The sequence below is a fragment of the Manduca sexta genome, chromosome 20 (assembly GCF_014839805.1).
Source record: "Manduca sexta isolate Smith_Timp_Sample1 chromosome 20, JHU_Msex_v1.0, whole genome shotgun sequence".
NCBI lineage: Eukaryota > Metazoa > Arthropoda > Insecta > Lepidoptera > Sphingidae > Manduca > Manduca sexta.
This window is the reverse complement of record NC_051134.1, coordinates 5,166,289-5,179,542: the sequence shown is the minus strand read 5'-3', so window position 1 is coordinate 5,179,542 and position 13,254 is coordinate 5,166,289. Positions and strand designations below refer to the sequence as shown.

At 35.1% G+C, this 13,254-nt stretch overlaps 1 pseudogene; it reads right to left on the bottom strand.

Annotated features, from left to right (window-relative positions):
- Nucleotides 1-3,907: 3,907 nt before the first annotated feature.
- On the bottom strand, nt 3,908-12,806 carry LOC119189889 (annotated as a pseudogene).
- Nucleotides 12,807-13,254: the final 448 nt, after the last annotated feature.

Genomic DNA, 13,254 nt, shown 5'->3' with positions numbered 1-13,254 from the left:
TACTTGACTAATCTCCATTAAGATTGGCTGCCGTGGCCGAAATTCGGTTAGGAAGGAATCAATCAATTTTTTAAATGACGATACGAGTAAGTTACTAGACTATTGTTAGCGACATAATTATAAATATTAGAAAACACTTGGAATTTGATTTGCACAGCACTGCCCTCGTCACCCCGAAATATTAGATTTTGGAAGTTATAGAGTCCAGTATTTACACTGGCTAGAATGTTCTTTAGGAATTTAAGGGCCTCTTTCATAACTGAAAGTAAATACTACTTGTCATATAAATTGTTTATTTCTGCCGCCAAGCAGCAGTGTGTCGTTACTGTTGTGTTCCGGTTTGAAGGATATTGTAGCCAGTGTAACTACTGGACATAATAAGACTTAACATCTCACGTCTCAGGATGGCGACCGCAGTGTAATACTAAACAATGCTTTATTATTCAAGGTGTTTGATGGTGTTTCTACTATTTATGGGCTTATCGTTTACCGTCAACTGTACTCTTGTCTTGTCATTCAAAGCAATAAAAAAATATATAAGCCGACCAAACAAAAGTCACAATGTAATCTACGCTCCCAAATAATAATATTAGTACTATTTTCTTTAGGTCTTATAAACGATAAAGGCAAATAAAATTTACTCTGAATTTGTGAATTGGATAGTAGGCTGGATGGCACGCATTTTTTCCAAGCTGTTTGTGCAATACATCATACTCTAATATCATAGACGTATTGAGAGATACAGTATTTATTTAGACGATTCTGGAAAGGAATGTAACTTTTTTTAAAAGGTTTTCTTCGCTTACTTATTCAACTATCATTTTACACCTAACTTTACAAACAGTAAAAAATTTCAACAATAATATTTAACAACAAAAGTATTAACAAGACTTTTTTTCATTAAAATAACCTGAATAAATATAACAAAATTTTATAGCTAGGATTTTTATGATGTGAACGACGTCTGTCATGATGCGAAGGCGTTTTTTTTATTTGCTTATAAGATATTTTAATGTCAGACTAAAATATTTACTGTGTTGCATAAAAGTCATCCCAGCCAATGTCTATTCCTTCCCCCCCGAGGTAATTCTTGTGCGCTCCGTCTTCACACCGAATGCACGCCCATACACGGGGGAACATTAGGCCGCGACTCTAGGCACATAGCGTAATGTGTATACCTCTTGGTTGCCAAATACATATTGAGGCCTATAAGGGTTCGCGAACATCTCCCCACCCTCTCCGTTCCTACCATCCTAACATACTCCTACTCCTTCCTCTTCTCTTCCTTCCCTCTATCCCCTCCCTTCTTCCTCCCGGGCCCCGTGATCGAATAGCTGCGGGTTGCCAGCGTACTGGCACCCTCAGTAATAGCGGTAGGGCCCACCAAACCTTCATTGGGACTGCCGTGTTTGCTAAGCCGGGGGATCGCTTGTACATCGTTAGCAGAGTAACCCCGGAGATAACCGCGGCAGTACCCAAAAAAAAATGTCTATTCCTTAAAGCCCGTAAACGCTAGCGATTTGTTACACCAGACGCGGCACAAAATTGCGTGCGTGCGTTTATATAGTTTCAATTTACCATGAGTTGTTTTAACTATATAAGTTTTTTTTATTTAGTACTATATATTTGTAAATTTATATACTGCAGTGGCGAAAAGGAACCCGGCACAATATATAAGTATGCATAAATGCTGTGTGTAAATCGGTCTTATGATAATTAGATTTATAGAAATTCGACGTAAAGGGAAACCTGCAAGAATCTCGTTATATTGGCCCTTCATCACTGGCATACCGCCTCGGTGATATAGAGGTGTTGTTTACGATATTCGTGCTGTGATTACTAGTCTCGTACATATAATTTTGCCCAGTAAATTGCAATAGGCTCTCCACTATTTCATGGGACCTAATAGAGACTGGGAAAGGTCCGATAACACTTCTGCGTACATAAAAGGGAAGAGGCATGTATTATATAAAGCAGGTGTGGTAAAGTATCAAACATAGTAGGTGTAATTAAATATAAATAGATTCAAGATTCACTATGATTAGTGTTACATTTTTTTTTTTTTAGGGGCCAAAGAGCGACCACGGTACGCAAGGTGTTAAAACCCACCGTAGTGGCCCACGTAAGTGTGTAGCGTTCCGGGATCAGCCTGTATATATTCGGTTTAACAGGCCGGTATATTTGTGTCGAATGTCGAAGGACAATCATCTCTCGTCAATCGACTTTGTATTGGACCTCACTCCACTTACCATCAGATGCAGTAGGTCACCTTGTCGTACCTACACAAAAAAAAAATCAAACATATCTGCACTTAACGACGATTTAGGAAAATCTCCCCTTCTGTATCCAATAATAATAATAATATCAGCCCTGTATTATATACTTTGCCCACTGCTGAGCGCGGGCCTACTCTACTACTGAGAGGGATTAGGCCTTAGTCCACCACGCTGGCCTAGTGCGGATTGGTAGACTTCACACACCATCGAAATTCCTACAGAGGAACTTCTCAGATGGGCAGGTTTCCTCACGATGTTTTCCTTCACCGTTAAAGCGAACGATAAATTCACAAAGAATACACACATGATTTTAGAAAAGTCAGCCGACGACAGCCTAGTTGGGTATGGAACGGTCTGCCGAGACGAATGTCCGCAGGTTCAAATCTCAAGGGCACACACCTCTGACTTTTCTGTATCCAATGGGACCTAATAATATAGTTTGATAGTTTATGCGTAGAAAGGGAAAGTCTAGTGTTACAATATTAAAATGAAGGTAGCCTGACAGTGGCGACGATAAATACATCAACAATTATTTATAAGTCTTCCCAATTTAATTTTTCTGGTATCCCAAGGTACAGGCCTAACGTAGTTTGGGTAAATATGTTATTTTTGTTTTTAATAACTTGTTATTTGTAACCATTCAAATAATTGTTAACGAAATTCTTGGTATATGTAATCATTGATATAATTACAAAATTCGGTTATTTACAATATAAAAATATTATTATTATTAATTGTATCTTAAATAATTCTTGACCTTGGATGAAGAATTTCGTTAGACATTATCTTATCGCAAAATGTAGGCGATACAACTATTTTCACAATATCCGACCTTGCGATTACAAGCAATTGAACATTTGTTGTATATATAGATTTTCATTATGTTTTATTATTATTAGCTTATAATTTAGCTTTGTCTTTCTAACGATGCAATAATAAAAGTATTTAGCATGTAGCACGTAAGTGTAATTTTTCATAATGGCTGAACAATTGAGCATCTTACAATTTCTTAAATGCGTTAGTTTGTGTTAGCCTATAAATATTTTATTCGTATTTGTGACACTTTTTGCTATAAAAACACTCAGCGTTGACAGACCGGGGCAATCGGTGTTGATAGTCATTGGTTGATGAAATATGTGAGTGTTCTTGTAGGCGGTGATATTTTTTTTTTTATTTTAATAAAAATAGCTTTAGTATCCTAATATTTGTAAAGAGTACTGGTCGGTTGGTTGGTGAATATTTGTGTAAGTGTTTCTGTAGGCGGTGATATATTTTTTTAATTTTAATCAACGTAACTTTAGTAACCTAACATTTGTAAAAAGCAAACAAGATTTAGGGTAGTTTTTATTCTAGAAAAGGACAAAGTAGTGGACTACTTTGGTACTTTTACTATTCAATGTCACTTATTAAATAAATAAGTGACATTGGAATGTCACTTATTTATTTAATTATTAATATACATATACATAATATAACAATCATTTTTAAATACAAATCTATCCGCCTTTTGACACTTTTAAAAAAATGAGTATTTTCAGTTTGAATTATCACTCTCTAAAATGTTAAACACTTACATTTTTTCCATCTTGTCGTGACTTAGTATGCATTATAGAAAATAAAAATAAAACAAAATTACTTTATTCGTATATTTCTTTAAAGTATTATTTCAATAGCAGAGCAAACAATGTAGACAAGAACAGCATCGTAGTTGGCAGCACCACGACAGCAGCACCTCGGGCGGCTGTAAGAACTATGTTCGCATTCTGAGTTCCCCATCTCATGTTAGCCCTGGTAGAGCTGATGGCGCTTAAACCTACGTTGTAGTTAGGAATGGTGTCGCGGTTTGCGTTCAGCCATTGTTCCATCTGTAAAAACGTCTTTACAGGATCCATTTAACCATACAAATTTCAAAAGTACCGACCCATAAGGCGTGGTTTCTCAGGTCTGCATAATATAATATTTCATGATTATTGAGGGGGTTGTACTCAAACGGAAATTTAAAATTAATTTATTACTTATTTTGCAAGCATATAAATGAACTGCTCTAAATAACAATAAAAAAACAGTTTTTTTTCTTCTCTGTATCGTGCACTGTAGTTTATACCTTAAACTGATTTTGATAAGAACAACAGAGTTTCTTGCTCGTTCTTCTCTGGTAAGAACTGTTTTCCGAACTGGTATTAGAGTTAATTATGACGAAATCTAAATAATGTTTAACATTTTACGGGTTCAAAATAAATCATTATTTTATTTCAACCTAAAAACCTCAACCCTCTTAATAATAGTTCTAGTTGATTACCCAAGCATGCACTTACGGTTTTCGTGAAATATTATGTAAATAAACAGAGATAGAATGTGACAGAATAAAAAATAAATCTATATTATATAGATATACTTACATCTTGCAAGCCTTCTTCGTCCAAGTAAGATGCGAGATTTGACAATACGCTGTCAAACCAAGCAGGAAGCACAACACTGTAAAATAATAATGATATTGTCAATAGCTAGATAATGCTTATAAAACTAAATTTTATGCATTTGTAGTTAATTGTCAACTAGCGAGAGGCTCCATCTCTGGATAAGTTCAGATTGTTGAAAAATTACAAATTCCATGAAGATCAGACTTATATACGAAAGTTGTGAGGATGTGTGGAAATTATTTGTTAAAATCAAAACTACAAATTACTAAATAGATTATATAACGCACAGATAAAGCATTTTATGGATAAACATATAATAGACTTTAATAAACCTCAAGAGAGACTACAGGAACTTTGATTTAAATGTAAATAAAACTCAGAAACGAAGTGCGCAAAATCATAAATACTTACGCTTGTCTGACTTGTTCTACTCTTGGTTTCAAGAACTCTAAGGCCACTCTGGCATTACTCCTGTCTCCCATGTAGAAGAAAGTGAATGCATTCACTGTGTCTTGGCCTTCACCTCATCCGTCAGTATCATCTCCAAGTACCTGATAGATGGTAATGACGGTTATCTATCGGGGAATAATTCTTTATCGGTTGGAACCTACGCAATCGTTTTGACCTAGGTGGTACTCATGCGTGTATTAGTACTTTAATTTAATCTAGCAAAATTAAGTGTTACACGGAATTTTTAGACGGCATAGTAAGTACATTTTACACAAAAACATTTAATATGACAATCGATCTTGTCTCTTATGAGCTTTAAAATACTAAAGGACTGAGTAAAATTGAAATACCGATAACGTATTAACAGCATTAACAAACAATCATCCTTACTAACCAACGGCACCATAAATACTTGACAATAAAAAATAAATTTTGGCTTACTCTTGTCTAGCCCTGTTGTCAGTGGTGCAACCGAGAGCTCTAAGCATGGCGAGGTCATCAGCCTGGTTGTTGGAATTGCGTCTTCTCTCGTATAGGAATCGCCAATCCTCGTATCCACCTTTGCGAAGACCGGTGCAGAAGACATGGCGTCTCAGGTTAGGGTTTACTCTGTAAATTAATTCATATAATTGATGACATTGACGCACTACATTTATGGTGAGGAAACTATCTTATTCCATTGTCCCCCTTTCTATAGTTCTGGTATATGCATATATTTGGTAGTATATTCATTATCAGCCCGTTGCAGTCAGTAGACTGCAACGGCTGATAATTAATGATGCTATTTACATTACTAACTGACTGACTGGACTGGATGCATAAAGCAGTAGCTTTATGCATCCAGTCCAGTCAGTCAGTTAGTCTTTATGTATACGCATAGACATCGAAAATGAATTACATCCCTACGCGTTACGACTCATTTTCGAAAATCATGTTTCCGCCCAAAACCATTTTATCAGCAATTTGTAAATACTAACTTATTAACACTAGATATTGTATTTAGCGACTGCGATTTTTGAGATTATCCAAGGCTACTTTTCTCATTAGATTTGTGTTATTGATAACTACTAGCTAATATACTAGGATATAAAGATAATATCCTTCATCTTTGGCTAACATAAATCACATGAAACACAAGGAAAAAAGCATTATTCTTGTACCCGTAAAGGCAGAGTCAATTTCCTGTCCTAATTTATTACCGTTACTTTACATGATTAGATTTTGCTGATCAACAAATAACTATAAGTCACGCGATGTTATTACACTAAGATAATGCATACATCACGCCTTTTCCTCTTTTTAAGGGTAGACAGAGTATAATACAGTATAAGGCATTTTGGCAGCTATGTTACGGCCCTTATAATAGGAATAAGCATATTTGTATTAAGATTAACGGCTTCTTTTAAGATAGATATTGTCGTAGATCAAGTATTGAGTTCAATTGTTACATTTTACATACATACGTCTTCATGATTTTTGCCTCCAAATCTATAAATGTCCTATAATTAAGATTAGGGTTTTAATAAACCCAATGATGAACGAAATACAGATCTAAATTGAATGTCGCTTTAGATTACTTCCAAGTAAAGTTCAATAACAATTTTGAAATACCTGGCACCAGAGGTTCTCAGAGCATTGAATTTTTGTGCAGCGTCACGGACGCAACCTTCGTGTCCAATGTTACAAGCGAAAGGTTAAGGCGAAGAATCTGTTCAAAGTCCTCGTCACTGGCTCATCGGGGACTACCTCGTAGCCTAAATCAGTAATAAGAGCATTCAAGTATCCAAAGAGGATTTCCTGCAATAGAACATCAAGTTAAAATAGGATTTCTTGTATCTTACACAATTTTGTATAAAACATTTTTACAAAAATCTTAGGGCATTAGGTACTTATTTGATAAATAAAGAACTTAACGAGGTAACTGAAAACTTTATGTTATATCTGAATATGTTGTGATAATGTAAAATAGTATCATTAATTATCAATGCATTTTCGTTTTCTGTATACATGTTATAAATACTTCATTTTATGACTAATCATTTCGCTCCTCCTTTTAACCAATATCTATTTTAAACGACTCTATTTTTAAACATTGTAGAAATCGAACTTTTTTAAGAACAAAATATTATAATACTCATAAAAACATACGTCAAATTCAGCCAATACGTCAGGCATGTGCAAAATCTATTTCTAAGCCAGGTGAAACCGGTTATAGCTGGATACCAGCTGTAGTAGCTCGTGTCTTTCTTCAAGAAGTCCAGCACTTGGAAACCCAAGTCGTAAGTCATTCTTCCGGAACGCATTAACGCAAACACATCATCTACAATCTGCAAACAGAATCAAACATTAAACTTTAGATCTAAATGAATAAAAATAAATGAATGTAAAAAGTTATATATAGGAAATAATTGCACTAAAATGTATTATAATTTATCAAATTAAATTGCAACCTAAAAAGCCTAAAATGTTTTTAAGCAATACAGGTTATAATAATCAAGAATTATGATGACTTTTTAATACTTCGATGAAAATAATAAACACAATTGTAAAGCTCAATATTTTTTTCGAACAGAGACTCGTCTATTGTTGTCGTAGATAAAATAATAGCAACGTAAAAAGTAAATCCTCATGTTATCAAAAATAAAATAAATGAGAATTACTAGAATTTAGTTGCATTTAGGACTTGGATGTAGATATAAATACTATCGGGAAATACCCTAGTTGCTGAATTTATGAGGAAAGAATACATCAATCGCTTGTTAAACTATAAACCGATATTTCCTCTATAAAATAATTTGATAGTATAAAATGCAGGAAAATAAAAATACTGGCAGAATGTTTTCTTACTTGTGCTCTGTTCAAATGATGGATATCTGAGACGTTCTTACTTAAAGCTGCAGCAATCAATTGCCAGTTCTGTGTATCGTAGTTGACACGGTATATTCCTGAACAAAGATATACAAATGAGTTTCATCATTGGCAATTAACATCTACGTGAGATGATTAAGTAGCGTTCGTAGAAGATGCGAGATACGATATACACCTACGCTGGTGACTTATCAGACCGATTCTAGCCCGAAAGATACGACCACAGTTTTGCCAGCGGATTTCTGTATTTGTGTATGGTTGATAATAATATAAATGAGTTTATACATATACAAAATAAGATACATATATCCTAGATCCCTCGTTGAAAATCAGCGCTGCAGTATCAACCAGGCCGGTACTGCAGCAAGGAGCTGAATGAGGGTGCCCATCGTTGACACTTTGGGTATAATCGCGTTATATTTCTTTACATATTTTGTTTTTCTCCTCTTTATTGTACATGTTATACTGATGTTGTCCCTATAATAAAATCTTTCTTATATATTATATGAGTTTATATATAAACTTAGTAGCCTTTCTACATTATATATCTCAGATCATTATATTATATACATCAGATCCCTTAAGATTTTATAATTACTTTTAGAGTAGAATAAATTTAGGTCAAAAATAAAACACGACTATAAAACTCAAATGATCAAATCAAGTATGTGTCAATATCAAGGTGCAGCCCTTTAGGTTCTTTGAGGGACCATATAAACAAACTCACGTACATACAAATATATGTTTGTAAAATCATAAACAAAAAATTTCATTCTTAATCTTTGGCTTTCCATAATCCGATTATCAATTGTTATCTAAATTATATAAATTTCTTACGTTTTCACGAAAGTTAGGCATTAAAATAAAACTATTTCGCGGATTTTATCGCGCTTTTTAATTTATTATTTTCTCCTGATGTTTCGGAGACATTCAGGCCTTCGGGGTCACAGGGCGCACTGAAGTTCAAAGTATATTACTTGTTAGTCTTTCTATTAATCCAAAAAGTTTACCTTGCTGTTGAACGTTGAAGATAACCCATTCACGTCCAGCTGGTTTTTGAATTTGAGCGCTCCTAGAGTCCATGACGAAAGTGGACTTCAATGCATTCCAATCAGGATTGTTTCCCCTGGTATATGTCACGGGTATAGGCCACACCTGAAGGGTGCCTTGCGTGCTTGCACTGATAAAGAATCGTTCCTGTAAAATGTTTTCATATTAGAAATAGTAGTAATAGCCATTCATTTTGATTGATAAGAAAAGGATAACTTGTCTGTTCGATAAACTGCAAATAGACATGTTACTAGAACTTGTGGTTACTTAATTTAAATATTAGCATTCGTAAAGGTTTCAACCATGCCTCGACAATCCATGTATTATCTTAAATAGTATAAATGCGTTCAGTAAATGATTATATAACTATTTAAACTATTTTACCTGTCTCAGGTTTATGACGCCAGTGTTCATGTCAACTTCTACGTTCAGCACTGGGTAACCAGGCTGCTCAACCCAAAACCTCATAATATGTTCGATATTAAATCCACTAGCTAAGGTGCCGTCTTCTCTCACAGCGCGGCCGAAAGCATTGAACAAATCTGATGGGAATGCATGTTTGTAGGACCTGAAAGAATATCACGCGCTAAAACCAAAAAGAACGAACGATGTATTGAATATGAAGATTCGGACAAAACTGTGAGGCTCTATTGTCGATGAGGTTAAATTATGGCTATAAATTGGCTACATCGCGATGTTTCTAGCAATGTTTGTTGGTGGTAGGATATATTTTATATCTTCCCGGATAGCGACCATCGTACACAAGGTATTAAGACCCGTCATAGTGGCCCATGTAAGTGTGTCACGTTCTAGGATCACCCTATGTATATCCGGTTCCAATAGGACGGCATAATTGTTTCCACTTTCGAGGGGTAATCACCCCTCGTCAGTCGACTTTCTATTGATTCTAATCCACTTTAGCGTCAGGTGCAGCGGAATCACTTTGAAGTGCCCGTATAACAACAATTATTACTGTATTTTAATTATAATTACAATTGTTAATACTACTATCGTTATCACAATAACATTACTAAGATAATTAAGTACAATAAAAAATAAATCAGTGGAAACACTCGCATATATAATAAAAATAATATTGTTAATAATTACAATACTCCATATTACAGTAATAGCGATATTTGATGAATCAGTACCTGTCAACCAAGAAGTAGTTCAAGGCCTTTTTGAAAGTGTTTTCAGTGACGAAATGCTTCAGCATGAGAAGGAATGCCGCTCCCTTTGAGTAACTGATACCTGTGAAGTGGCCAGTCACTTGTGTGGGGCTGTTGACTGTATGCTGCAGGGCCCTGGTACCAGCAGAGGCATCAGAAGACAATGCGCTTTGCATATACTGGATGTTGAACTGATCAGCTAGCTCCAGAGATTTATCAACCTGGGAAAGTTTATATTTTGTAACATATCGACAAAATTTTCATGGTATATTGAACCGAGGTACAATCGTAGGCAAGTTTTCCAAATAGAAATATGCAGACAATACGTAAGAAATGCAATTTAAAGATTTACCTCTATTCAAGATTCTACTATGATGGAGTAAATCTGGACCAAAGAGTTGAGTTTTCACAACATAGTTAATATGCAAGAATCAAACAAAGATAATTTTATTTCTACTTACGCCGTCCATGGCAAAATGCTCGAAGTAGCTCGCAAAGCCTTCATTAATCCAGACATTGTCCCACCAACGACAAGTAATCAAGTTGCCAAACCACTTATGGGCCAGCTCGTGGGCTGTTATGGTGCCGACCGTCATTTTATCATTTGCATTAGTCTCACCTTCTTCGACAAGCAGACGGAGTTCTCTAAAATTGGAAATAACTTCAAGTCTACGCTAATTATAATTAGTAAAAATACTTATAAATGTATAAACCATTTATAGTTTCCTGTAACCAGAATTAAAGCGCCAATTTCTACTCTAAGTTGAAGGGTCAAAAGTCTATGATGAATTTGAAAAACGTAGTTGTTTTATATTTTCAAACTTTTTCAAATTAAAATGAATTCATTTATGAATACATACACATACATACAGACTAATTACGTACCTATAAGTAACCAAACCCCAATTTTCTGTCGCACCAGACGCCCAGAATGGCGAAGCAATCTGATCGTTCTTCATGTTTTCTTCCATAGAGTAGTAACTAATGCCCAAGTAGTTCTCTAACCACCTGGTGATAGGAGGTCCCACTTCCAAAGCGTATTCTCCTTGTCCTCTAGCGTTAGGCCTGGCAAGAATCCTGTAGGGCCTAGCAGTGTCGTTGTTGTCGGCGATAACAGTGAATTCTTCGCTGATATGCAACGTTAGCAAGTACGCTGACATCCTAGGAGTTCTGTGGAAGATCTCTTTCACACGGTTTCCCATTCTGTGGAAATTTCAGAGTAATTAATTTCTGAAGTATATTTATTTGGTATATATCTTTTTTATTATAAAGTGAATTAAAATATCTGACTTCTTTTAATATAACTAACTGAATCGTCTGTCGAATGGGCATGTTGCCGAAGGTCTCTCCAAATGACGCGGGTCTGTTGACGATCATGTCAAAGGTAGACTTGAAGCCGGGCTCGTCGAAACTCGGTGCGAGTTGCCTTGAGTGCGTTGGCTGCAAATGAGTTGCCGCGTACCAGCTGCAAGAATACATCAATTTCAATTCCAATTTATACATCAATTTCGAAGTACTTAAAGTAATTTGAAAAAATATCAACATAACTATTATCGATAGTTCTAATATCAACTGAACTAAATCATGTAGGCTCATACTTACTGAAGACGTCCATCATCACCGACATAGTTTCCTCTAAATACACCTCTCGACAGCGGTGTCTCGTTTATATTTCCAATGTACTCTACAGTGAGCAAGTACACTTGTCCATTAACCAAGGTAACTCCATCAGCCAGATTTATTTTTAGGAAAGTGGTACTCTCTGATGCGTTCAAAGGATTTGCTGGTGTTGATTCTAATCGGCACATTAGCTTCGTCGGTGAGAGTCAACAGAGAGGATCTCTCGGACATTTTCTTGGATGATGAGAGCACTTAAATTAGCTTGTACTGCCTATAAGTAGAAACGATATATATATATATATCTATATATATAAAAATGAATCCCTATTTCCCTTGGTCACGCCATCACGCGTGAACGGCTGGACCGATTTCACTTTTTTGTGTTTTTATTGTCAGGAGAAGGTTCTTATGAAAGAAAAAAATCAAAAAATTGCGCGGAAAATAAGAAAATTTAAGAAAACGAAAATATTAATTTTATATAACTATCAATTGTTTGAAATAACTGGCAGCGATTAACAGAATGCGCGCTGCAAATTCATAGTTAAGACGACTCAACGTCTGTCGGGTTAGCTAGTTAATTTATAAAAATGGATTATAAATTGAACGAACGAAAAATGTTACATTGCATTAAAATGTCTTATTGTTACAATCACACCAATAAATAAGATTTTTGATACTTACTCTAAGACGAATCGTAACTATGCCATCAAAAGTGAAAGCCGGTCTATTAGCAGTAGCTTCGAAGTATGGTGTTATTTCTATATCATAATGTATGGGGTCCAACTCTTCAGGTAGACGGTAGACAGTGTCATCAACTTGGTTACGGTAAATCGGGTCTTCTAAAAGATCTATCGGCCAATCGGCTTTGGCATACGCCAGTAAAACCGATAACACTCCTAACTTTATAATATTTATCATGGCTGAAAATAAGATAGTATTAATATAAATTGCACATGCTTATTATAATAATCACTAGTTTGTTGATTTAGAAATGTCTTTCAATATATATAAATCAGATGCATAAAAACACCTATATGTCTATACAGTTGCTTCCTGTATATATAATGTATTAAAGTCCTTGGAAGGCACAAATGATTTAAATTTAAGGCAAAAACCGTGACGACAGTTCACATTTTACATATATGAACCCCGTTTTTTATTAAATTACATTACATCATCCAGAGAATTACCCTTCGACTTGATATTTATGTTCTCTTCCCTAAAATCTATTTATATCAGCGACTGCTGAGTCTTCTTGGTCGAGTAGTTGATTCCTTTCATACGGTATTCATTAATTTGTTTTAATCAGGGTTATTAATGTGTCTTTAAAATCCTATGCACCATTTTTGGTACATTTGTGGTTTATTATCAATACTTTTACAAGTACTAATTTTACTA